This window comes from Pelodiscus sinensis, chromosome 1 (genome assembly GCF_049634645.1).
Source record: "Pelodiscus sinensis isolate JC-2024 chromosome 1, ASM4963464v1, whole genome shotgun sequence".
NCBI classification, from domain to species: Eukaryota; Metazoa; Chordata; order Testudines; family Trionychidae; genus Pelodiscus; species Pelodiscus sinensis.
The window spans coordinates 254,560,983-254,585,313 of NC_134711.1; the positions used below are offsets into that span (position 1 = coordinate 254,560,983).

A 24,331-nucleotide genomic window follows, 5' to 3' on the forward strand; every position below is an offset into this window, starting at 1 on the left:
GCAGGCAAGGACTTACTTTCCAGAACACAAAATTACATTGGGAGATGTGGAAATGCCCATAGTGATTCTTGATGACCGGGTTTACTTCTTACAGCCCTGGCTCATGAACCCTTATACAGGGTACCTGTACAGCAATAAGGCAGCAATTAAATAAAAGGCTAAGATGATGCTGCATATCTGTTGTGTCTTTGGAAGATTCATGGACCTTAAGCTACGTTTAGATTGCAAGCTTCCTTCAGAAGCAGATTTTTTTGGAAGAGATCTTCCGAAAATCTTCTTCCGAAAGAGAGCATCCACACACAAAAGTGCATTGAAAAAGAGCATCTCTGATTGGATGCTCTCTTGTAAAAAAGGCCACCTGGAACCACTTCAGGCAGGGCTTTAGATCACCAGTTGCTTCCGACTGCTGGTGCTGAAACCTTGCAGGGACATGTGTTTAAAAGGACCCTCTCCCCCCTCCCCCCCGACAGCCGTTTCACTGCTTCTGCTGTGTGCTTGCTACCTCTTTGAGGGACAGCAAAGCTCTCACAGTGTCTTCTGTGGACACCACAGCTTCGTTCTTTGTGCTCGGGAGCCAGATCTGCCCTGGGAATCTGTTAGCCAGTGGCTGGGGTAATGAGTGGTCTCTATCACACCCATCTTTAACTGCTAGGACAAAGTCCCTTTGCAGCGGGCAGCCAGGGAGGCTGACGGGTGCCCCAAGAGTCTGCCCCGTGGAGGGGGGCACGACTCAACGCTCAGCTCTTACTGTGTTTAGCCCTGACTGTGGCAAGATAGCCAAACCGGCTATGGTTCTTTTTGATTGTGTTTGGTTCTGTTACAGCAACAGGAGGAGTAAGGTTAAAGCTTAAACAGTTACTATTTTATTGTTACAAGGCAAGCTTAGCTGTTAAATGTTACTGCTGTGTTGCAGATAACAGCCACTACAAAGACAAGACAGAAAATACAATAAAAGTAACTTAAAGGTACCATGGAACCCTTTTGGTTCTCGGAGCTCTTATTGAAATGCACACAAAATAGACACCTAGCAGGTATATTCACACCCCTATGATCCTTACTCTGGTGAAGCCAGTGTTCCTTTCAATCTCAATGGGAAGTAGTCGGTACGAGATGAAGGCATCCCTAAAGTCTCAGGGGTCCAAGACCACCTGACCAGAAGGTATATGGTTGGATCTCCAATTAGAGTGGGGCAGAGGACCCCACTTTATACCCCTGTGGTCACATAGATGCTTCTCTTGTCATTAAAATGCCAGTTAAGTTGGAACGTCTTTGTGATGTCCATTTCCACAGGGGGTCCAAAGCTTAATTTGCACCTGTGAGGTGGAGGTAACTAAATCATTAGGGCTGGACATTCTTTTCTGATGGGGCTGCAGATTCCTCTTCTGAGATGGTGTGTATAGGCGTATCAATTACTGGTACCAGCCAAGGGCAGCTCGAGGCCCCGATCATCTGCTGGTCCAATTGCTGCTGTTATCTGGTTCCTGTCTAGCATCCAGAGCCATAGTTATTCCAGCACCTCTGGAGGCCCTGGAGCCTTTGAAGACAGAGTTTCGTAAGGAGGAGGAGAAAGAGGAGGGGAAGTTTCTGTCTGGCTACAGCATGCGATGGCCTCACAAGGACATGCTGCAGTTTTTGCAGGCTGCCTTCCTGGTCCTGCACAAGTGCAACCCTGAGCTGATTCTGGGGACTCTTTCCCTGGGTGTGGGAGCTACACTCTGGCAACTGCACCCCACAGTGGAGAAGCATTTCTGAAGGCTTGACACCAGTTTGGACTGGTGGAAGTGGCTGGTAATGGAGTGGTAGGATCACCAACAGTGGCTCCAAAACTTCTGCATGTGGAAGGTCACCTTTTTGGAGATGTGTGCCTGCTTGCTCCCGCCCTCCAGAGATGCAACACCCATCTGCAGCCTATCATCACCCTGGAGGAGTGGGTCGCTATCACCCTCTGGAAGCTCACCCTCCCAGATAGCTATTGGTCCATAGGCAAGCAGTTTGGCATGGGGAAGTCCACCGTTGGGGCCCTCCTCCTGAAGGTAAGGTACTCTGGGACTGCATTCCCTGCACAGGGGTGGGGGGGAGGTGTCCTGGAAAAGGGGGACCCCAGGGAAAGGGGAGGTGGGAAGCCCCATTCCCATGGGGTTGTGCCATCCACCCTTACACAGCCCTGCTGGGGGGGGGGGGGGGGTAGCCTCATAGGGGTTGGCTCCCGGAGTGTTTGGGGGGTGGGGGAAGGGTAGAGGGCATCGTCCAAGGGCTCAGGCACCCCCTCTCTTCTTCTCTGTTGTGTGTTTGTCTTCTTCTGCAGGCAGGTGGTGAGGGCCATCAACTCCATCCTGCTGTGGAGGGTCATCCACCCAGGAAACGTGGATACAATCGTGGCCAGATTTGTTGCCTGAGGTTCCCAAACTTCAGGGGAGCAGTAAATGGTATCTACATCCCAATCCATGCACCAAATCTTCAAGTGGCCCAGTTCATTAATCGCCAGGGCTATTTTTCTATTGTGCTGCAGGCCCTGGCTGACCACCATGGACACTTCACAGACATTGTTGGTGGGTGGTCAGGCAGGGCACACGATGCCTGCAGTTACAGAAACTCCACCCTGTAACACAAGCTTGAGCTGGGCACATTCTTTCCCCGCCATGAACTTGCCATTGGGGGATGTGCAGATGCCACTCTGCATCATGGGGGATGTGGCCTACCCCCTTATGCTGTGGCTGATGAAACCATACACTGGCCACGTGAACCATGCCTGAATCCAGGTTGAGTGCACCTTTGGCCGCCTCAAGGCACAGTTCAGGTGCCCACTGACCAGCCTCGACATGGGGGAGCACAATCTCCACAGGGTGGTTGTGGTATGTTGCGTCCTCCACAACACAGTGGAGAGGAAGGGGGAGGCCTTTCTCCCAGGGTGGGGGGAGATGCCCACCAGAAGTGGTGAGCGTTCGAGCAGCCAAGGACAGCTGCCATCTGACAGATCCATCAGGCCAGGGTACACATCTGGGAGGCCCTGAGGGAGAGGTTCTTTCAAGGACTCTAGTAACTATCCCCAGGAACTCCCAAACAGGAGCCTTTGGCTTGCAGCCTTCTCCCTTCCCCACCACAACCTCTCCCTTTGCTCTTTCCCTGACCTCGCGATAAACACACCTGTGTGGTTTTCAACAAAATGAAGTTTGTATTCATGAAACATTAAGAAAAAGGTGAGCAGGGGAGGGGGGACTCAACCTGGAAGGGCATGGGGGGGGCCTCAGGGGTGGGAAGGGCATGGCTAGATGTGCCACCTGTGGTGCAAGGACCTCGGCATTGGGGTTGGGTGAGTCTGGGGACTACAGAGGAGTGGACAGGAGGGGGGGCTGGAGTGGAGTCAGGCATGGCAGGAGGAGGGAGCATGGGCATCACTTGGGGAGGGAGCAGAGGCATCGCATGGGGGGCAGGCGGACAGGGAATGGGCATAGCAGGGGGGACAGGAAAATGGAAGCCAGGAGCAGCGGCATCAGACAGGTGTGCCAACATGCATGACATGATAGCACATCACACTGTTGCATGAGCTGGTCCTATGTGTGATTCCGCCACTCGGAGTCCCCACAGACCTTCTGCTACATGTCACACAGGATGCTGACATGCTGCAACATCAGGTCCTTGTGTACCCTGGCGCATCTTCGGGTCCCCTAGGCTCTGGCAGGTGACTGCAGTGCTGTGACTTGGCTCTGGCTGGTCTGGCTGTGAAGAACACCAAGAGGGAGAGGTGGTCAGTCATCCCTGCAGACATTGTCCCTAAGGCCATGTCCTCCTCTGTGAGCAGCAACCAACAGTCCTCAGGGCAGAGCAGGGGTATGTCCCGGGAGCAGTGTATGGTCTTCACAGCATGTGCAGCCTCACAGGGACCCAGCCATGCCCACAGGACACTGCTGCTTCTTCCTGCCCACAGATAAGCAGCCAAGGGAAGGGTCCAGCCACAGTGGGATCCCCTCATGGGTGGCAGAGGAGCTGGGAGTAGCCTGGCCCTCCCTGGTATCCGCACACATAGTTGCAGCTCGCAGTACTGACTGTGGGAGTGGGTGTTGCCTTGCACATGCTGGCATGCCTGTGTGTAGCACTCCTCAGTCTGTGTGGAGTTGTACTTGTGCCCTTGTGGCTAGCCTGCTTCTAGCTGTGGTGACCCTCCCACTGTGGCAGGACATGTGGGGCCTCCCCTGAGCCTGGCAGCAGGATCCAAGCCATGCTCCAGGGATGCCTGCTGTGTCTGCATGCTGGATCCGCATGCTGCAAAACTAACGCTGCACATGGTTGCACATGTACGGACTGCAGCACAACGTCCAGCCCCAGCAACACTTGTCCTCTGCCCCCGTGTGCCTGCCTCCCCTGCCTTGTGAGAGAGAAAGTGAGACCACTCACCTGAAGATCCCTCCCAGGCACCCGAGGAGGACTGGAAGACATCTTGGCTCACAGGCACCAGCTCCAGGGCAAGGGTCATGGCGTCCGTCTCCTCCTCCTCCTGCTGCTAGCCCTGGTCCTCCTATTCCTCCTCTGCCGCGACCTCCGGCTGAGCGAGGATGTGATTTGCAAATTTGACACTATCAATTTAGGATTAAACGAAGACTGAATGGCTAGCCAACTACAAAAGCAGTTTCTCCTCTCTTGGTGCTCACACTGCCATATCAGCTACTAGAAGTGGACCACATCCTCCCTGACTAAATTGACCTTGTTATCTCTGGCCTTCCTCTTGATTGGTACTCCTTTCTTTTTATGTGCCTGTATATTTATACCTGCCACTGGAATTTCCATTACACACATCTAACAAAGTGGGTCTTTGCCCACAAAATCTTATGCTCCAATAAATCTGTTAGTCTATAAGGTGCCACAGGACTGCTCATTGCTTGCTGGTGAGGGTAAGAGTTATTGCAAAAAACCTGACAATTGTGTTAAGACCAGCTGTCAAAGGCAGAGCTCATGTGCATGCTGGTTTAAAACAAACAAAAAAAACCCAACCAACCAAACCAAAAAAACAATTACCAGATAGTGGAAAGGAGTGCATGGGCATAGAGGAAGAGCTGCTGAGGATACAGAATTTTCCATACACTGCTAGGAAGGCTTGTGGGTTGGCCTAGAGTCAGGGCATCCAACACCCTAGCCACATGTGGCTATTTGGCTGGTTGAGTGCGGTTAGTTCATTATAGCAGTAGCCAGAATAGTGGATAACAGGGCCGGCCCACAACATTTTAGCACCTGAGGCAGGGAGCTCAAATGATGCTCCCATGGCCCCTCACTTTGGCCAAAACCTTGAAAGGTCTAAATTCTCTGGGTGCTAGTGGTGCCCTCCCCCCACCCCCGAGTCTGGAACCTAAGGCAGTTCACCTCATGGTAAGGCCAGCTGTGGTGGGTACTGCTTCAGAATTGGTTGGTCACCACAGGCCTACAGGAAGAGTTGCTAGGTAAAGAATTTTGAACATGCTACCAGGGAGGCCTTTGGTTTGGTCTGCTCTGCCTCTTAACACATCAGCATCTCAGTTTGGTCTTCCATAAGCTTTAGCATAGGGTCAGCAGCTTCTGTTTTAGCTTTAATTTTCTTGGCTTGGCTTTCCCTCTTTTCTCCATTTGGAGAGCAAATTGTCCTTTCAGGCTTTTTGAGTTGACAGAGCCAGGCAGCAGGGGAGCATGTTGCCTTTGTAATACCTGGACTGGAAAAGTAACCATTAACAGGAGTGACTATTTTCCAGATAAAGATTGAAACATTTCCTTAACATGCACTTTTCTGAACAAAACCACTTTCCTTTTTACCCTAGAGGAAAATACAGATCTCTGCAAACACTCTGATCATGGTGAGTTTTAAAGGTGGGGAGGGACAAAAGGAGGATTGGGCATGATGGCACAAGAAAGTACAGTCCACACTTGTGCAACAGATGTATATGTAAACAATTTGTAAAAATCCTACACTCATCCATAGTGCCATAAATCTGGCTGACATCTCCCTGCTGAAGAACAGGCAAACCTGGGGTCTGTTTCTGGATGTGAAGAGGTGAGGGTGCCCTACTTTTTATGTGGCCCAACTCTGTGCCACCTTAGTTCCAGCAGCACAGATTGAGGAATGATTTGGGAGTATTTCCCCAGCCTGTGGAATGACAACAGCCCAACCATGAAATCTCCATGAGAAAATACTACCTTCAGAAAAGCTGACACCATATTCCTGCAAGATGCTGTATCTTTGTGTGCATCATTGCCCTGTTTGCACATAATGCAGCCCCAGCATGCCCTTTGCCAGCTCACAGAAATACAGCCGCTGGTTGCCTTGTTCTGCCTCCCTCCACCCACTGCAATAGCACAACTTACCCTGAGTCTCTGTCCTTGCTTCATGCTCCACTTTCAGCTGTTGAGACTCCTCATGAGCCTCAAGATTTGAGAACAGTTCCTGGCTGCCTATCACACCAGATGACCTTGCACCAGTGAGCTCACACCCCTTCGTCAAGAGCTTCTTCCTCTGGGTTAATTCGTGTTTCTGATGACTCTTGTACCATGGAAGTATCCAAAGGATCCTTGCCTGTGGACAGACTCCCCACCCAGGATCACATCCAGTTCTTTATAAAAATGGTATGTCTTGGGTGCAGCACCACCCTGGCTGTTTTGTCTCCTTCACCTTTCAGGTACAACTGCCTGATTTCCTTTGTCTTGGTTCTGTATTTCAGGACATCTTGCTCATACCCCTTCTCACACAGGGCTCAAGATATGTGACCATACATATCCCAGTCCCTGCAGGTCACTCAGTTGTGATTGTATTGATTCTTCACCCTACACAGTAAGATCCAAAAGCCCAAGCAGGAGAGCATTTTGAATGGTAGCCACCCATTTCCCTGAGAAGATGCCATACTGAGTCATCCAGCAGGAATGGATTTTGAAATTCCCAGGACTTTCAGAGAGGGGCACATTTCTGTTTACATGGCTGCAAAGCAGCAGAGTTCAAAACACTGGCTGGAGTGACTAATCAAGCATTGCAGGAAAACATCCTAGAGTTCAATAAACTTGAAAAAAGCCTCCTGTAGTACACACAGCATGTTTGTTGACAGCAAATGGAGGGGGAGGGACAAAAGTCCCTGGCAGAGGTGAAAATTTTGTGTCATTGAAACTGGGTGTTCTTTTGTTACATTTGGCATGTTGCAATGTGAATGCTCTCTGGGTTTTGTTGCTAAAAAGCAGTTTTTGGTGAGAAAACTTGTTAGTGTGGACAAACCCCTAATTTAGACCAGATTGAACATGCACCATCCCCAGTGTATCTGAGGCTACTTTAGCCTCTGGATAGAGTTATCAAAGCAGAATTTTTCCCTATAATTGTTAAAGCTCTGGACAGTTTGAGGGGGAAGACTCGTATTGGGAACTAATTTGGGTGCAGCAGAAATAGGGACAGGTGACCACTAGAAGAGACTCCCCTTCAGAGCCTCGATCGGAACTCAAAATTCCTGAGTCAATCTTATTTGGCTATTAGCAAATACCCGTGAAATATACTGGTAAGGTGTTCCATCCCCCTCTACTGTGTGGCCACTTAAAAGACTGAAAGGTACTACTTCTGTTGGATATGGTTAGCTCAAGGTTTGAACAGTGGATCTATAGGTTCTAGTGCTGCTGAACTTGTGGAAGTCAATAGTATTACATGATGAAATTAGGTTTTTTAAACCTAAAAAAACCTAAGAAATTACACACGCAAAATAGATTAAAGTTGAGAAGTCAGGCACTCGTATTAGTTGCCTGTGAAACAAACAGCAGCCATTGGTACAAGCGGTAGAGGAAGAGGGTAGATTATCCCATCACCTGAAATATTTAAATGAACATTGCGGTTTCTTCCTAAAAGATAGGCTGAAGATACATAAATAGGGCTGCATGCAGGGACTAGTAGTTTAAATTGTATATCACTATATCATGCAAGATCTCATGCCATCACTAATTTTTCCCCTTCAGCTTTAAAATTTAACATCCACATTTTGGATTGCACCATTATTCTATTTGAAGCAAGCTCTGGTATAAATACAATACTGCTAGAGTGATCTTTCAACCATTCCTGTCACCATAGAACTTCATATCCCAGGAAGTAGTGGGCTTGCTGATGGAAATTCAGTCAGTCTATTTTTGAACAGTAAGAATACTGTACCCTCTGATTTCTTTCTAGAGGAGAGGAAAGGGGAGAAGCCATTTCTGCCTTTATGAACTTTGCCCAGTCATCCAATCTGAACACTCAGGATTCAGCCAGTGACGAATCAAGCTTTGCATCATCTCAAAGTGGAAACTTGTCATGATTTCTCGGCTTTATAGCTGGGGTGAGGAATCTAAAGCCTGGGGACAAATGTGGCCATTGATTTCCCTGGATCTGGCCCTTGAGGCTTAGGGCATTCCACAGCATTGGGGAGCTTGTACTGGCACTCCAGCCCCCCTCACTGCCTCCTTTGCTTTTCCTGTGGGTCAGCAGCTCCTGACCCAAAAAGGTTCCCCACCCTTGCTTTATAGAGCAGGTACCATCTGTAGCCTCAACATGCCTTAGTCTCCTATAAAAAAAAATTATGGACACAGCAACCTTGCTAATATGCCCCTGCAGCAATTCATGTATTTGCCATGCTCATCTCTGGCACAAGAACATCAATCTAGAGCTCCGCAATCTCAGCTGTTGCTCTATTGCCCACAAGACACCTAGTTTCCACAGTGCAGTCAGTCTTTGCTTGGGCAAACAGAACATGCATCCTAGTGGAGTGGCGCAAGGTCAAATACCTCACTTGAAAGTTGCCGCCACTCAGGCTCATGCCATGTCCCAACTCATTCTGAACCCCACAAAATACTCCTTTCAAACAATTCATCTGGTTGTTATAAGGACATGAAGCAGGACAACCCTCTCTGCAAGGCAGCTGAATATCTTTTAGACTCTTGATGTTTGGAAATGATTGTGAAGAATTCTGAAATTTGATAGTTTCAGTGGAAAAAAAGTTCCTAACTACAGGAAACTCCCTAAACATTCAATTATCAAAAATATCACCAGTAGCAGGTAGTTAATTCAAGTCTGTAGGAAGTCAAACAAGTCTTCAGAAGCACCCCTTGGGGAAAATTGCACATGCAGACACTCTTAAGTTGCAAACATCTGACTTATGAACATCCAAAGTTCACCTGCAGCCAAGGAACAGGAAAGAGGTACAACTAGCCGTGAGCAGTGCTAAGTGCAGGCTGGAGGACAGTTGCAGACAGCAGCTGGAGAGCTCTTTGAAGGGGAAACCACAGCTTCTTTCCAGCTATATGACCACCACCTGTGCCTCTAGTCTGTGCTTGTGCTGTTTCCCACCTCCTGGTTCAGCTCACAAGAGGAAGTTGGGGAGGATGGTCAGGGGATGAGCATGGCTACAGGAGCCAGTGCAGAGCCAGTGGGGGAGGGACCAGCCGCTGGCTGCCCAGATGTCCCCTTCAGAACCTCCACCTACCTCCTCAACCTCCTATAATTAAGCCTGCCATTCCTCAAGCACCTGCATTCAAAGTTAAATAAAACATTACTTCCATTTTTATTGCAAATATACAGTATTTTAACTACATTGGGTTAAATGGGCTTTTGGGGGCTAGCCTAAGAACCTATCATTTATAACATGGTTTCTATAGGAAAATGCATTCCGAGTTCCAAACAACGAATTTACAAATCAACTTTTGGAACAATCTGTAAATTGGTTTTAACATGGCTCTGCAAACAAATTGCACAAAGCAGTCAGAGTGGTACTGAGTAGGGGAAATCACTAAGATAAGAACCAATACAAGAATGAGACATGAGGTTTAGTAGATTTCAAAATCTTTCAGTCTTCATATGGCAGATAGTTTACTCACATCCTAAATGTACCAAGTCTCACCTGTTTGTTTTCTGCGTAATGCTTCTCTCCTAAATCTCTGAAAACTGGCTGGCTTCTAGTTAAGTACCGTCATTGTCCCTAAACAGAACTGCAGCTGGTAAACTAAATGCTGTTCTGTGAGAATCATAGCAAACTGCAATAAGATTGAAACCCTAAAAATCTGGTGCAGCAAGAAAGGGAAACAGGCTCCTAACTGAAGCCTACAAACTTGAGTGGGGTGCTGCTGAGCCTACTAAAAAAAGTTTTATAGGACTTGCAGCAGGACAAAATATAGGAAAAGCATGAATACTGAACAGTGTGGCCTGTTTTTGGAACCATATTGCATATAAACTTGAAAAAAAGAACTAATCAGTCTTAGCATTTTCTTACTGCTTGAAGGAGCTGCATTAAGAACTAGGGATGTCAGTGCGTAGATGACTACATGCTTAACCGATAAGCATGGGGGAAACCTGCTGCCTCTATCAGGGGTGAGGGAGAGGAGTGGGAGCCTGTGCCCACAATGAGTTGGCTTAAGTCAGTCATTGTCCCCTGCCCCCCCCCCGCCGCCTCTATCAGCATGGGGGGGGGGGGGGGGACGGGGAAAGCAGGCTGTTGCAAAGCAGCCTCTGTCCATGGAGAGAGGGAAAGGGTCTCCCCGGGAGTGGGGCCAAATGCACTGGCTGCCAGCTCCGGCAGCTACCAAATAATCATATAACCACTAAAGTTTCATGCAGTTACATGACTATTCAATTATACACTAACATCCCTATTAAAAACTGTTGGAGAATATTCAAAGAGCAGTTCAACTGCAAAACTTATGTATGAACTCAGGACATAACTGCATATAACACATAATGACCAGAGAACCCACTGCACAAATTTAAAGAACGGTGTTTCCCTGGTAGACATGCACAATCAGCAATACTAGAATTCTAATGTTAGCTGAGGCAATCACTGAACCTGGCAATAATGACAAGCCCACAATTCTAATATAAGCATTCAGCCCAGTACTTTCCTACTTAACAGTACTGATAGGTGCATATCTAGGACCTTGTACTAGAACCATAAGAATCAGTTTTCAATGGCTGGGTTCAGAAAAGAAATATTTACAAGAATGTTGGTTTGTGTTGCTGCTTCATTAAAAAAAAAGATTGTTATAAGTAACTATGGACTTGTTGATGCCTATCACAGGCACCAACTCCTTAATTCCTCTGTGGCTCAAACACCTACTGAAAGAAGAGGTGGCGCTGCACCCACAAGCCACCAGTAGGTGGCAAGAGCATCTATGTGCAAATTGTGAAACCAGCATGTAGAAAGCACCCAACAGCAAAAATTAAGTCAGTGATTGTGGTTTCAACAAAAAGATCTTTTAAGATAAGTTACCTAGATCAGGGTTTCTCAACGAGTGGTACGAGTACCCTTAGGGGTACTTGAGAGAAATCTGGAAGGTACATCAATACAGTTGGAAAAGATTGAATTTAAGTTTGTTTTATTATTTTTGTACTTTTTACACCCAAAAATTTCATCGCCTGCCTGGCTGCGATTAAGTTCTTTAAACAAATGTGTAGCAATTGCAGAAAAAAAATTGTGGGTCTGAAAACTGCAGGTATTGGGGGTACTTAATTTTTTTTTATTATTATTATTATTATTATTTTTAAAGAGGGCACTTTATAAAAAAGGTTGAGAAACAATGACCTAGAAGATACAATATTAAATACTTAACTGATCATTTTAGTAGAAATGTATATTTCATTACTGAAATAAGTGCAAAGAATATAACTTATTTAAAAAGTGAAAGCCAATTTTAAAGTGGCAGCAATTATTTTGGCTGTTTCTGTAAAGACAACTAGCAAGCTAAGTAAACCTAGTGGCTCCAAGGCCTTAATACAATGGCTCTCAACTGGGCATCTACAGATATCACACAATCACAGAATTGGAAGAGACCTCAAGAGGTCATCGAATCCAGTCTTCTGCCCTCACAGCAGTATTGAGCACTGTCTAGATCAGTGGTCACCAACCAGTAGATCAGGATCTACTGGTAAATCTTGGAACCTTTGACAGATGATCCTGACTGGTTTGGCTGGGAGGCTGTCAAGTGCCAGCACTTCATCTGCTCCGCTCAGCACTGCCCTGCTGCTCCTGCCCTCTGCCTTGGAGCTGATCTCCCCCACCCCCAAGAGTCTCCTGCTTGCTGTGCAGGGCACAGGAAAGAGGGGGTGCTGATGTCAGGGTGCCCCTTTCCCCACCCTGCACCCCAGCTACACAGAGTGGCAGGGATGGAAAGTTTGATGGCTGCCTTTGGGAGTGATGCAGATCCAGGGTAGGGGTGAGCCTGCTGTAGCTTCCTGCACCACCATCCAGTAGCAGCCACCTGGGGTAAATGGTGCCCAGCTGGAGACTGCATTCCAAACCCTGACCCCAGTCCTGAACCCCTCATGACCCCAAATCACTGCCTTAGCCCTGAGTCACCATGCACCCAAACTCCCTCCCACAGCCTGCACCCAAACCCTCTTGCACCTCAACTTCCTCTGCTAAGCTCAGAGCTCCCCTCCCCCAAAATACTCCAAATCCTTTAGCCCAACACCAGAGCCTGCATCCCCCTTCCTCACATCCTTTTGCCCCCAGCCTGATAAAATTGGGGAAGGATGGAGTGAGCAGGGGTGGAGCCTTGGAAAAGAGGCAGGAAGGAGGTGAAACAATTGTGTTTGGGTCTGAAGTTGATCCTGGATTGCACTTAAATTACAAAAAGGTGATCTCATTCTTAAAAAGGTTGGAGACCACTGGTCTAGATCAGTGTTTCTCAACCAGTGGTACAAGTACCCTTAGGGGTATGAGGGGAGTCTGGGGGGTACATCCACACAACTGAAATTTGGAGAAACCGAATTTAAGTTTCAGTGCTTTATTATTTTTGTACATTTTACACCCAGGACATCACCTGCCCAACTATGATTAAGTTGTTTAAACAAATGTGAACTGGTAGGGGGGGAAAAAAGTGTCTGAAAACTGTAGATACTGGGGGTACTTTATTAAAAAAAAGGTTGAGAAACAGTGGTCTAGATCAACCCTGAACAGTGTCTATCTAACCTGCTCTTAAATATTGCCCGTGATGGAGATTCTACAACCCCCCTCGGCAATTTATTCCAGTGTTTAACCATCCTGACAGTTAGGAAGTTTTTCCCTAATGTTCAACCTAAATGTGCCTTGCCACAATTTGAGCTCATTGCTTCTTGTCCAATCATTAGAAGCCAAGAACAATTTTTCTCCCTCCTCCCTGTGACATCCTTTTAGATGCTTGAGAATTGCTATCATGCCCCCTCTCAGTCTTATAAACTAAGAGCCCAATTCTTTTAGCCTTGCGTCATAGCTCATGTTGTCTAGACCTTTAATCATTTTTGCTCTTCTTCTCTGGACCTTCTCCAAATCTTTCTTGAAATGTGGTATGCAGAACTGGACACAATACTCCAATTGAGGTCTAATCAGCAAAGAGCAGAGTGGAAGAACCACTTCTCATGTCTTGTTCACAACACTCCTGCTAATGCATCCCAGAATCATGTTTGGTTTTTTGGCAAGTGTCACACTGTTGATTCATGTTTAACTTGTCAACTATGATCCCCTAAAACACTTTCAGCAGTACACTTTCCTAGACAATCACTTCCCATTCTGTAATCGTACTCTAAGCCATCATCTAATTCTTTGATGAAGTTATTGAACAGAACTGGTCCCAAAACAGACCCTGCAGAACCCCACTTGTTATCCCCTTCCAGCAGGATTGTGAACCATTAACTACTGAGAACGTTTGTCCAGCCAGTTATGCACCCACCTTATAGTAGCCCCATATAAATTGCATTTCCCTAGTGTACTGATCTATTTCAACTTATCTAGATATTTGCCTAATTTTAAAACAAGCTATATGAAAAGCACTAGCAAAGTATGTATAAACTAAAATTTCACACTTTATACTGCTCTACGTAACTAACATACAGGGAAAGGTACTCTATATGTTAATTGATTTTAAAGTAGATAAATGAAAATGCACTTTTTCTGTAATGTGTGCTGTTACTTTTGTTTTTATAAAAAAACCTTTTGTTTGTAGTTTTATGCTGTTCTTGTAAACAAGCACTTTAAGCATGACACTTTGGCCCGTCCAAGACAAATTGGACTTCCAAAAAGCATACAGCTTAGAAAGGTTCAGCATCAGTGCTTAAAATTTTTTTTTTGCCAAAATTAGGGAGTCTTATAGAAAGTAATACAAAATGCACTAAACTCATAGTTATTTATACTTTGGCACTGACTAAAGATTATCATCTCTATCAACAATTAACACAATGGGCTCTCACAGTTCTACTGCAATATAAGCTCGACTATTCCCATTCTAAAGCCCTTTCCAACAAAAACCTACCATGCATCCCAAGATCAATATTTATTTGATAGTATCATACTAGTCCAAAAGTAATCTGGACAACTGATTTGTGCCAGAAGATTCCCAAAAAATCACAAATTTTAGAATTACATTAATTTTGCTGATACCTAGATCATACAGCTATGCCACTGAGCAAACAAAAAATTGTATCTGGATGTTAGAATTGGCTCAATAACTGTTAGGACTCAGCCCACATGATTTTCAATGTGCTCAAATTTTGCACAAAAATCTAAATTTTTAAAAGCTGAGAATCATTATAATCAAAGACACCAAATGTGATATTTCAGCCAAACCCTCACAAAGTTGCAGGAAAACCTCTAACTTCATATTTCATTATTCTGATGCATACAGAGAATAGCAGGGTCAGTACTGACTATGCTAAAGCCTTGCATGGATACAAAATTTGTATTTGCATCCCCCAAAAGGATCTACAGATATCTCCCTCCATAGATGCAGATACCCATGGATATAAAGCTGGCCAGCCTGCTTTAAAAAAAAAGCTATTCACAAATTTGCAGAGTTCTAGATACACAATGAGATGCTCACTACAAAAAGTTGGAATCACTGCACGGAAGCGTGTACAGGATGAAAATAAAAAAATAAAAATAAAAAAAATCAAGCAGCAGCACCTATTCCAGGAATAAGATATACTTGCATTATCCTTCATCTTTGTGAGGGCACTCCATTGAAAGAAATGCTGTGCTCATATCCAAATTCTTAAAATATATTAAGAGAACACAATATAGCTCAAAAACCCATGAACTAAAATTAAGATTCCAGCACAAGGGGAACTGTGTTGAAAGGACAAGAGGAAGACAATGGAGAAATGCCAGATGGTGAAGATTCATTTTTAAACTTTTGAAAGATGCTACAGAAATCACCTCTTAGTAATCAACATGACTACTGTGCATTATTGCTTGCCCAGATTTAATTATGTAGGTGTGATTGTGGTATGAAATATACCTTAAGCCATTGGTTGAATCCAAATACAAGCAATACTATGCAACAAACCATGAACAATCTATTCTGAATCCAGAACTGTTTCTCATTAGGGATGTTAAATATGTCAATTGGTTAGTCAATTAACCTCATGAATTCTTATTACTCTCTCAACTATTCTATAGTCCCTCTGCTGTATCAGAGGCAGCAGCGTGAGGTACCAGGGAGGAGCTGGTCTGCTAGCAGAGCCAGTTTAAAAAAGGCAGCTCCCCATGTGGACCAGCTGCAAAGAGTGGCAGCAGCCCATGTCTGGGGCAGGGTCAGTGGTTGAACTCAAGAGACCTGGCTTGAGCCAGGCTGCCTGCCTGCTTCCTAATATACTTTAAATTTAGAGCTGCAGCTGAAGCAGGTACCAGAGCTAGCACAACCCAGGACTGAGCCAGGCTGCTAGCCAGCCTGCTTTAAAAAAAAAAAAAAAAAAAAAAAAGTACTGGCCCCAGAGGGTGGGGAATAGTATTCTATAGCATTAACCAATACGCAAAAGCTTAAAAGGGTTAATCAGCTACACTATTACATCCCTATTTCACAGATCTGAGAAATATGTGGCATTAAATATATTACCATACTGCTCTAAAACTAGCAAACTATTGGACTTTATGAAAAAGTTTGAAAGTATCTTATATTTTGAGGCTGGAATACATCAACAGTAAGACGGAAAGACTTATGAGATGCTGTATAGAGGAAGTTTCTATAGCAGTAACTGCCTAAGCAAGTTGCACTTCCTTACTCATGATCTGCTACCTACCAGTCATAGCTAATCTTTTGCAAGTTGCTTTGGTACTTTTTATGCCAGATAACACAGCAAAGCCACAGCTACAGAAGTGAGTTGGATTTTCAGATTCACACACTAACAGAATTAGTGAGAACCAACTGCAAAATCTTTCCAGTAGACTTTCAGACAACTGAAAACTACCTTGCAAATGCAATCTAAGTTGGTAGTTAAGAGGCCACTTGTAAATTAGAAAGCTTGCTTTAGGAACTATTCGAGGCCATAATACCAATTTAGTCCTAAAAGTCTTGTATAGTTACACATAAGCTTTCAACAGTTTATATTAACTGTAAAATAAAAAAACAAAACTTTAAAATATACTATCCTACCATTTAAAAAAATCCAGATCAATAAACCAAAAATGCATCTTGACCACATTCACCCTAAAAGGTGAAGAACGCATGTGTGTGGTTTCATTTTACTTATTTAACAAGAGTGCATTAAAGATTAATTATATTTAGAACAGGTCTGTCAAACATACCTTGCACAATAAGGTCTTGGTTTGTGACTAGGACTCTTAGGTATTATGATAAAATAGCATAACTATTTTTGATCAAGTAAACAATATTCTTGAATCAACTCTGAACTGCCAGTGCCCTGTGTTGCAAGCATACCAGTTAGAGGTTAAGTATTCTCATGAACTTACTGAACGGATAGAAACACCTTATGCTGTTTTGGTATGTCCCCAGTGTCAATTTATTAAAAAAGAATTTTCTGAGCCTTTAAAACCTCTGACAGCAGTGAGGACCAAATCAATTGGTCTGATTGTGTGTCAGCTGATCAGAAGCCACTTTAAAGCCCTCTATGACAGCACCAGAGGCTCATTGGTGGGCTGCAAGGTTTTAGGAATCCACCAAACAGGGATGGCATTACTCACTGCAGCAATTCTCCTACTTACTACCCTTCAAAGCCTGCCCTGGGTTTTATATGCAGAAAGTTGCGGTACAGGTGGATTATGAAGTACGTTGAAGGATCTTCAGAAAGAAAAAGGATGGGGAGCTGTGTCTCCATGTTGGTTCCAGGATATTACCAAGGCCAAGTGTGCAAGGGTAATATTGTGAACAAGACCAACTTGTGCTTCTCACCAATTCAGACTTGTCCAGTAGATTTCTCTCAAACCTGGTCTACTCAATTCTATTTTTCTGACCAACATTTCCGAGATTGCAAAATGTATCTTGGAAAAATGAGTTTGTATTTCACTTGGTGTTGGATGGAGGTAACTTGAAAAACAGATTTCCAAATTAAAGGTAGTCCTTCAGTTGACCATGAATCCAACATCAGTGTACAGCAACCATGCAAACCTTTTAGCATATACTAGCAGGCCGAGACCAATATTGATTTAACTTGCTAGTAGCACATTCCAAGTGGAACATAAATTAAAATATCTGATATCTATGCAAATCGTACAATCATCAGAACCCATTGAAAATTTAATCAGAAATAAAATTAACAGGATTAGTCAATACAGTATAGACAAACTGTGCTGACACTAAAGGCACAATTTGCCAGTGTTTAAGAGAACACATGTACTAATTATCTTCCCTATGATTTTTCAAATCATGGCTCAAAGTTTAGTTCTAATTTCCACAGCAGTGACACTGAGTCACCAATTAGAATTGATAACCTCTTAAGGTGGACAATGTTGGTTCCTTCCTGGATCAGAGAATCTGTTATCTTGACCATTTATCTAAACTACTAATTCTTGAATTATAGTTCTACTCACTCCAGAAAGCATAAGAGCAGATCACTTACTTTTGTGCCAACAAATTCAGGGTCAAATGATCCCCAAACACTGTATACCAGCAACAAGTTAAGACCCCACAGCTTCAAGTTTTGCTCCTTCAAATACTAATTTTAGTCACATTTCAGATTCCAAACCAAAACACACTTCTGCACGTTACACATGTGCATTTTAAGTGACCATACCGAGTTACATACCAACATCCCCTGTAGTGTCCCCCAAATCAAACTCTCTACAACTTCTAGTACCAATGAGGAATGTGTCATGTTCCTCTTCTATATACCAAATTTGAGGGTTTTCTTTTAAGTCAGCCTGCAACAAATGGATAAAGCCATGCAGGAAGATACAAAAGTCTACATTATAGAAGTGTAGAAAAAAAATCCTAAATTCAGTTTCAAAGTGTATTAGAGCAGCTCTATATTTAACGCTATCCAAAAATACTCATTTCAGTATCACTTTTTTCAATACTTTATTTATGCATTCATTTTTTAGGGAAAAGGTGGAGACAAGACAGGGAGAGAACAGTAGTGTGTAAAATTATTTTTGAGCCCAAGTGAAAGAGGCACTTCCTACAGATTCTCGCCTACCCACCTTAGAGAATGTCTATTTCAATTAGCAAGTTACATATACTTTTTTCATCCAATCATCTTCTTAAAATTGATCTCAAATAATGGATTATTTAATTACAAAGGTGATTTAGATAGGCTCAGTATGTCACTTGCATTATTCTTTTACACATTTCACACACTTTTAATGGTTTATTTAGTATTTGTGGTAGACACATTTGTAGTACTGATATACAACATGTAAACAAAACAAGCTTATAGAAAGATCATATAATACGTGATACTTCTGTTGTATGATCATACAAAAAGATTATTCCAGAGTATGACTGAAGGATAGATTTCACCTTGACATTCTGAACATCTGACAAATTTTGGATGGAAGTACATTAGAATTATATGTTCATTCTAGTGCCAATTTAGAACAGAATGAAAAAAATCCTAAATACAGGATTTTAGTTCAGTCTCAAAATTGTTTAATACAAAATGAAGATTTCTTCATGCAATTTTAGTGCAAAGCTACAGATTCAGGCCAGGTTAAGTAAGTTTGCACAAAATATCTTTGAAAACTAAAAGCTTTTTTGACCCATTTCCCTTTAGCATGGCTACTGAGGATTGACTGTTTTGTAAGCAGGCACTCACTTCAATACAACAGGAGGAGCCCACAAAAGAAAACAGATGCTCTTAAAATCTCCATAACTGAACGTAAGTACACATACAAAAAAAATCAGAAGTAGAGAAACGTCTGTACCATATACTGTCCAGCCACACTTGAGGTCACATGAAACAGATGAAAAAACATGCCATATTAGATATTCGTATTTCCTGGAAAAATGCAGTATGGCTTCCTAAAATAGTTAGACTACTGAAGATGTTTCAGCCTCTGTCCCCACCAACCTCAACAGGCCGGGACAAGTGCAATACTACAGGCACACACAGCATTGCAACTAATCCCAACCTGTGTAGAAAGGGGTATAACTTTCCTCACTTATTCACTGACTTGTCACTGCCACAGTCAGTTTTGCATGGATTTGCACAGCAGAGTATCATACAGCTGGATGCAAACCTGCAAAACTAACCAGAGAACAGTGTTCAATAAAACAAAAAAGTTAATTTGATAGGAAGGCATGCTGAAGTTGTAGTTCTACAGCTAGCAGTACTTTAAGTGCTCATAATGCAGTAGATTACTGAACACTACCTGCACTATAAGCACTTTAGTACTACTGAAGCTGTTATATTTCCTAAATTTAAGGAACCGCTATGAAGGTTAAGACCACCAAAATACTTAAAAAGTAAAAAAAAGTCACTCTCATTCTTGATGTAGACAATAGCAGGCCACCATCAGTTTTGCATAGATTTGCACAACTACATTCTTCTTGTAGTGCAACTATGCAAAACTAACAGAGAACTGCAAAGCATACAGCTAATGGAACATCTATATTTCTCAATCAGTCTGAGTGACTGGATGAAGATATAACTTCTTATGCCAGAAGGAGCACTTAGGGCAGTAGATGCTAATCTACTTCACTATCTGCACTAGATGCACCTTAGAACAAAAAGCAGTGAATACCACAATGTACCTCACAAATTTTTGTATTTCTGCAAGATCTCCTGTGGCACTTGTCAATATAATGCTACAAGTGCCTTCACTGCAGTAGATTCTTATATCACTACCTGCACTGTAAGCACTTTGACATTACTCTGACGTGACCAGATTTTCAGTAGTTCTCCAAGATACGTTGTCTAATTTGCATCTGTGGAAAGAGAACAAAATCAATGTGTTGACCAGATTTTAAATAACTGTCATAAGTAATAAGACAGTGCCAAGTAGCTTAAAAAGAAATGTACGCTAATTCATAGTACAAAAAAAAAGCATCAGTCCAAATTTCAGACTAATAGTAAATTAAAAAAAACTGGAAGCAGAGGGAAGGAATCACAAGGAATCTATGCATTTTTGCATAAATGACCTAAGTGCTCCTATTACCCCAGTTTTATCAGTTCGATCAAATTGATGCAAGAACTTCAAAACATTACAAATAGAATGTTTAAATGTTAAATCTACAAGAGAAAATTAAACGTTTGCCTACTATCAAACAGAAAAAGTTTAATAATCATTGGTGACTTTGCTGTAAGTGTACTCTGAAACAGTAAACAGCAAAATATGCAAAGCATAAGAAGTTACAATGAAACATTTGACATCCAAAGAAATTTATTTCCTAGCAGTTTTAAATTTTTCCTTTGAAATTAGCCAACAGACAGTGAAGAGCATTAGGCCTGAGAACTTTTTATTTTTGTTAGAAGTAGATACCAATTATAATTGGTTACAGAACTAGACTGTGCTCAAACACAGCCATGTCCTAACAAGCAATAGTTCCTAAAGTGGTAGGTCACATTTTAAAAAGCTTTTCTAGACTCCAAGTTAAATAAATACAATATTCTTGTATTCGAAGTCAGAAAGTATGATTCTGAATGAATTTTGATGTATTAGTCTTCATATCTGTATGAAGACTCATTGCCTATAAAATTAATGTATGTAATGTTGTTCTTCAAGTTGCAATGAAAGTTGTGCATTGTATCAACATGTAATAGTTCTATTACTTGTTGAATTTAAGATTAAGGTGGCATCAGTTAAAATTTGAAAGAGGAATTGATGCAACCTCAGGTTGGCTGATCCACTATTTCAATAGACGATAAACAGATTTAAAACATCACAACAAACATTTTTATGTAAACTGAAGGCAGTAACCAAAACACTCAAAGCCTTGAAATAAAGATAATTCCCCCTCCCTCCTCTTGGACAATGGACTCCAAGCATTATCATCTGAATCGTAGAGCTTTTCTAAACCCATCTTCTGCTTCATGATGTAATTATGCTCCTAAACGAACTGAGGCTAATCACAAGCATTTCAAAAATATTTCAAACTAGTCAGCAAACTTACCCCTTTTAACTGAAAATGGTGACTTCTCCATGCAAGTTCTGCTGCAACATCCAAAGCCTTTCCATGTTTACTGCTGCATGCACAGATACTGCAAAGATATTATCAAGATGCATTTGCTTTTCGTGGAAACCGTAAACAAAGCCACAAACCTGAGCGATTACGGCTTTCCTTCCCCAACTCTACTTTCAGGAACAAGGGACACTACGCATTCACTTCTTAAAGTGTAACTGTGGTTTTCCCTTGCGCCCAACGGCCTCAGTACAGGGTGCCTCCCACTTCCCAACATGTTTAAAAGCAAAAAGGGGCTCTCCCCCGTTCCCGGGCATGGCTGCAGCAAGCAGACTCCCAACGTTTTGGCCTTTCCACAGGGTCACTGTCGGCAAGGAGGGGCGCGCAGCCATGGGGACTCTCAGTAGCTCCCTGCTGCCAGGGGCAGGTGCGCCCGGCTGGCTCGGAGCCCCGGCGCCATGTGCTGCTGCTCCCCGGGCCGGGCCCGCACCCCGCAGCACGTGCTCGGCGAGCAGAGGGCGGCCATGCCCCGCGCGCACGCCAGGGGGCGCTGCCAGCCCGAGCGGGGAGGTCACAGCCCGGCTACGGCGGGACGCCCCCGCCTGCTCCGGGCCTGGCCTACCCACGCGGGCCGGGCGTCCGCTGCCTGGGCCGCGAGGAGTAGCAGGGCTGGGGGGGGCGCGGCTCGTGGGGCCGCCGCGCTCCCCCCCCCCACGAGGCTTGGGGCCTAGCAGGGAACAATCGGCCCCAGCACGCAGCCGCCGCCATGTCCCCCGCCCGCTTCCCCTCCCTCCCCGGCAACATGGCGCCGCCGAGGCCCCGCAGCTGCCGCCGATTTCGTAATTAACCGAGCGAGCGGTTCCAACCGCTGCAGCGCGGGGCTCTCGCTGCCCGCGCCCCATCCACGCGGGGGGGCCGCGATCCCTCCCCCCTCCGCAGTCGCCCCCCCCGCCCGCCCGCGGAGAGGAGCCCGCCGCCCCCGCCTCTCCTGCGAACAAAAGCCCATGCGGAGGGGCCCGGCCGGGAAGCGCTCGGAGCCCGCCGCCCAGCCCGGGGCCGCGCAACGTGCCCAGCCCGCGGCCTCCCCAGCCCGGCCCGCGGCCCCGGCGGGGCGAGAGCGAGGAGCGGGGCCGCGGCGGCCCCTGCCCCACGTGCGGCTTTGTTCCCCGGCCGCTCGCTCCCGCGGGGCCGCGGCACAAACTTTCCCGGCCGGGCCTCCGGCTGGCGGCGGGGACTGCGCGGCCGGGGGGAGGCGCGGCGGCGGCGGCAGCAGCAGAGCGCGGCGCACACGCTTTTCAAATCTCCCTCATCCCGGCCCCTCCCGCCCCGTGCGAGAGCTCGGGCGGCGCCGCCGCTGCCATGCGCCCTGCTCCCGCCGCCGCCGCGCACAACAGGTTCCCCGTCAGCGCCGGGCGCGACACTCACCAGCCAGCGGCCGCCACCATCTTCCCCCTACCCGCCCCCAGGCCCGGCGTCCCGCTCGTCTCCTGCCGCCCCCACCCCCTCCGCAGCAGGCGCGGGACGCAGCAGCAGGGGGGTGGGGTGAAGTGGCGCGAAGGCAGGTCCGCCGCTGGCGGCCGGGCTCGCGGACCATGTGGGTGAATGAAGGGCGGCGGCTCCCGCCTCAACGTAAATATCCACAAGCCCCGCTCCGCCCTCATTAGCATAAAAAACAAAGTGCTTCCGAGCGCCGCCCAATCACCAGCCTCGCCCCCCCCCCTCCCCGCACCCGCCGCGCTCCGGCTGCACCGCCCTGCCCCCCGCTCGCCCTGCAGCGCCCCCACCCCCACCCAAACTTTCCCTCTCCCCCTCCCCTCCGCTCGGCAGAGGGGGGCGCGGATCCCGCCCCTCCCACCTCAGCTGCGCTGCGCGGGGCGCGCACCCCGCCTGCGCAGGCGGTAGGTGCCACAGGGGGTGGGGGCAGGAGGGGGCGAGGCGCAGGCCCCCCCCCCCCCCCCAGCTCTTTGCGGCGGTGCGCGACCCGCGGGCGCTCCGGGAGGGTTTTTGTTCGCCGCGGGCTCGCGCGATGCTCAGTGCTGGGGGGCTGCTCGAGGGGGGCCATCCCGCCCTGCCCCCAGCTCCGCCGCACATGGTCCACACACAAGGGCTCAGCACAACTGCTGCTGCGTGCTAGCGTGGTGGTGGAGGCGGCTCCCCGGCATGGCTTTCCTCCCATTGTGCAAGGGAGGAGGGGGATCCCGCCTGCTCCTAGGGCAGGCAGTTAAGTAGTGCGGGGGATTTAAAACAAAACGCTGGGGAAAGACGAAACACGGGAATAAAGGAGAAATAAAGTGTCTGAAAGGCTCTTTCCCTCTCTCTCCCCGAGCAAAATGCACGTTTCCCACCCGTGCGCACATCAGAGTCTCACTTTTCCTGTCATTTAGCTGATTCCCAGTTTACTCGCTGCAGGAAACTCGAAACGTTTTGCACCACTTGTTAATATACGTTATCATGTAACCTAGGACAAGCCGATGATAGGGCCAAAGACATTAATCGAGAAACGTGTTTCTGAGCAGGGGTTATTAATACATCTCTCGTATTATTAAACTTTAAAGCTGACGCTTATTTTAGAATAAATCCAGAACATTTAATTTGAAACAAATCTGAAATTTTCCGAGTGGGAAACTGGAGATTTAATCCCTTTCATTTTAGTATTTTGGTCATTTTAAAATCGGCATCTGAAATCTGTTCCTTCTAATCTTATGCTTATTGTTAGGAACTTTGTAGAAATTACAATTGATTCAGATTGTTAGTCTATCCTTTAATCTACAGTCTCCCTTGTTGCCCTACTCTGATAACAATATGCTTTTGATTTAACAGATGTTTTTCTTCGTGAAGCCACCATTAACTGGAAACTTTCCCTCCTCATTTTGTAGCACCAGAGGCCAGAAATGGTCGAAATTTGACAACTTTTGATTCCAGGAACAAAATGTTGATGAAATAAAAAGTGCCAGTCAGCAATTATAACTAGGGCGGGTGCTTTATAAAAGTAATGCTCAAAGAAGATATTAAAAAGTATTTAAAATAAAATATATATATATAAATCCTGCTATGACAC

General features: G+C 45.6%; 1 long non-coding RNA gene across 2 annotated transcripts; it reads right to left on the reverse strand.

The window, feature by feature from the left end:
* Positions 1 to 465: 465 nt before the first annotated feature.
* Positions 466 to 22,974, reverse strand: LOC112544225 (uncharacterized). Of its 2 annotated transcripts, XR_012900581.1 has the most exons (5): positions 22,699 to 22,972; positions 21,265 to 21,352; positions 6,325 to 20,079; positions 4,393 to 4,540; positions 469 to 3,717 (listed from the first exon to the last, which is right to left on the reverse strand). It is a non-coding gene; the product is annotated as an uncharacterized LOC112544225 (long non-coding RNA). The 2 variants fall into 2 exon arrangements; XR_012900580.1 differs by having other exon boundaries at positions 466 to 3,717; positions 4,393 to 20,079; positions 22,699 to 22,974.
* Positions 22,975 to 24,331: the final 1,357 nt, after the last annotated feature.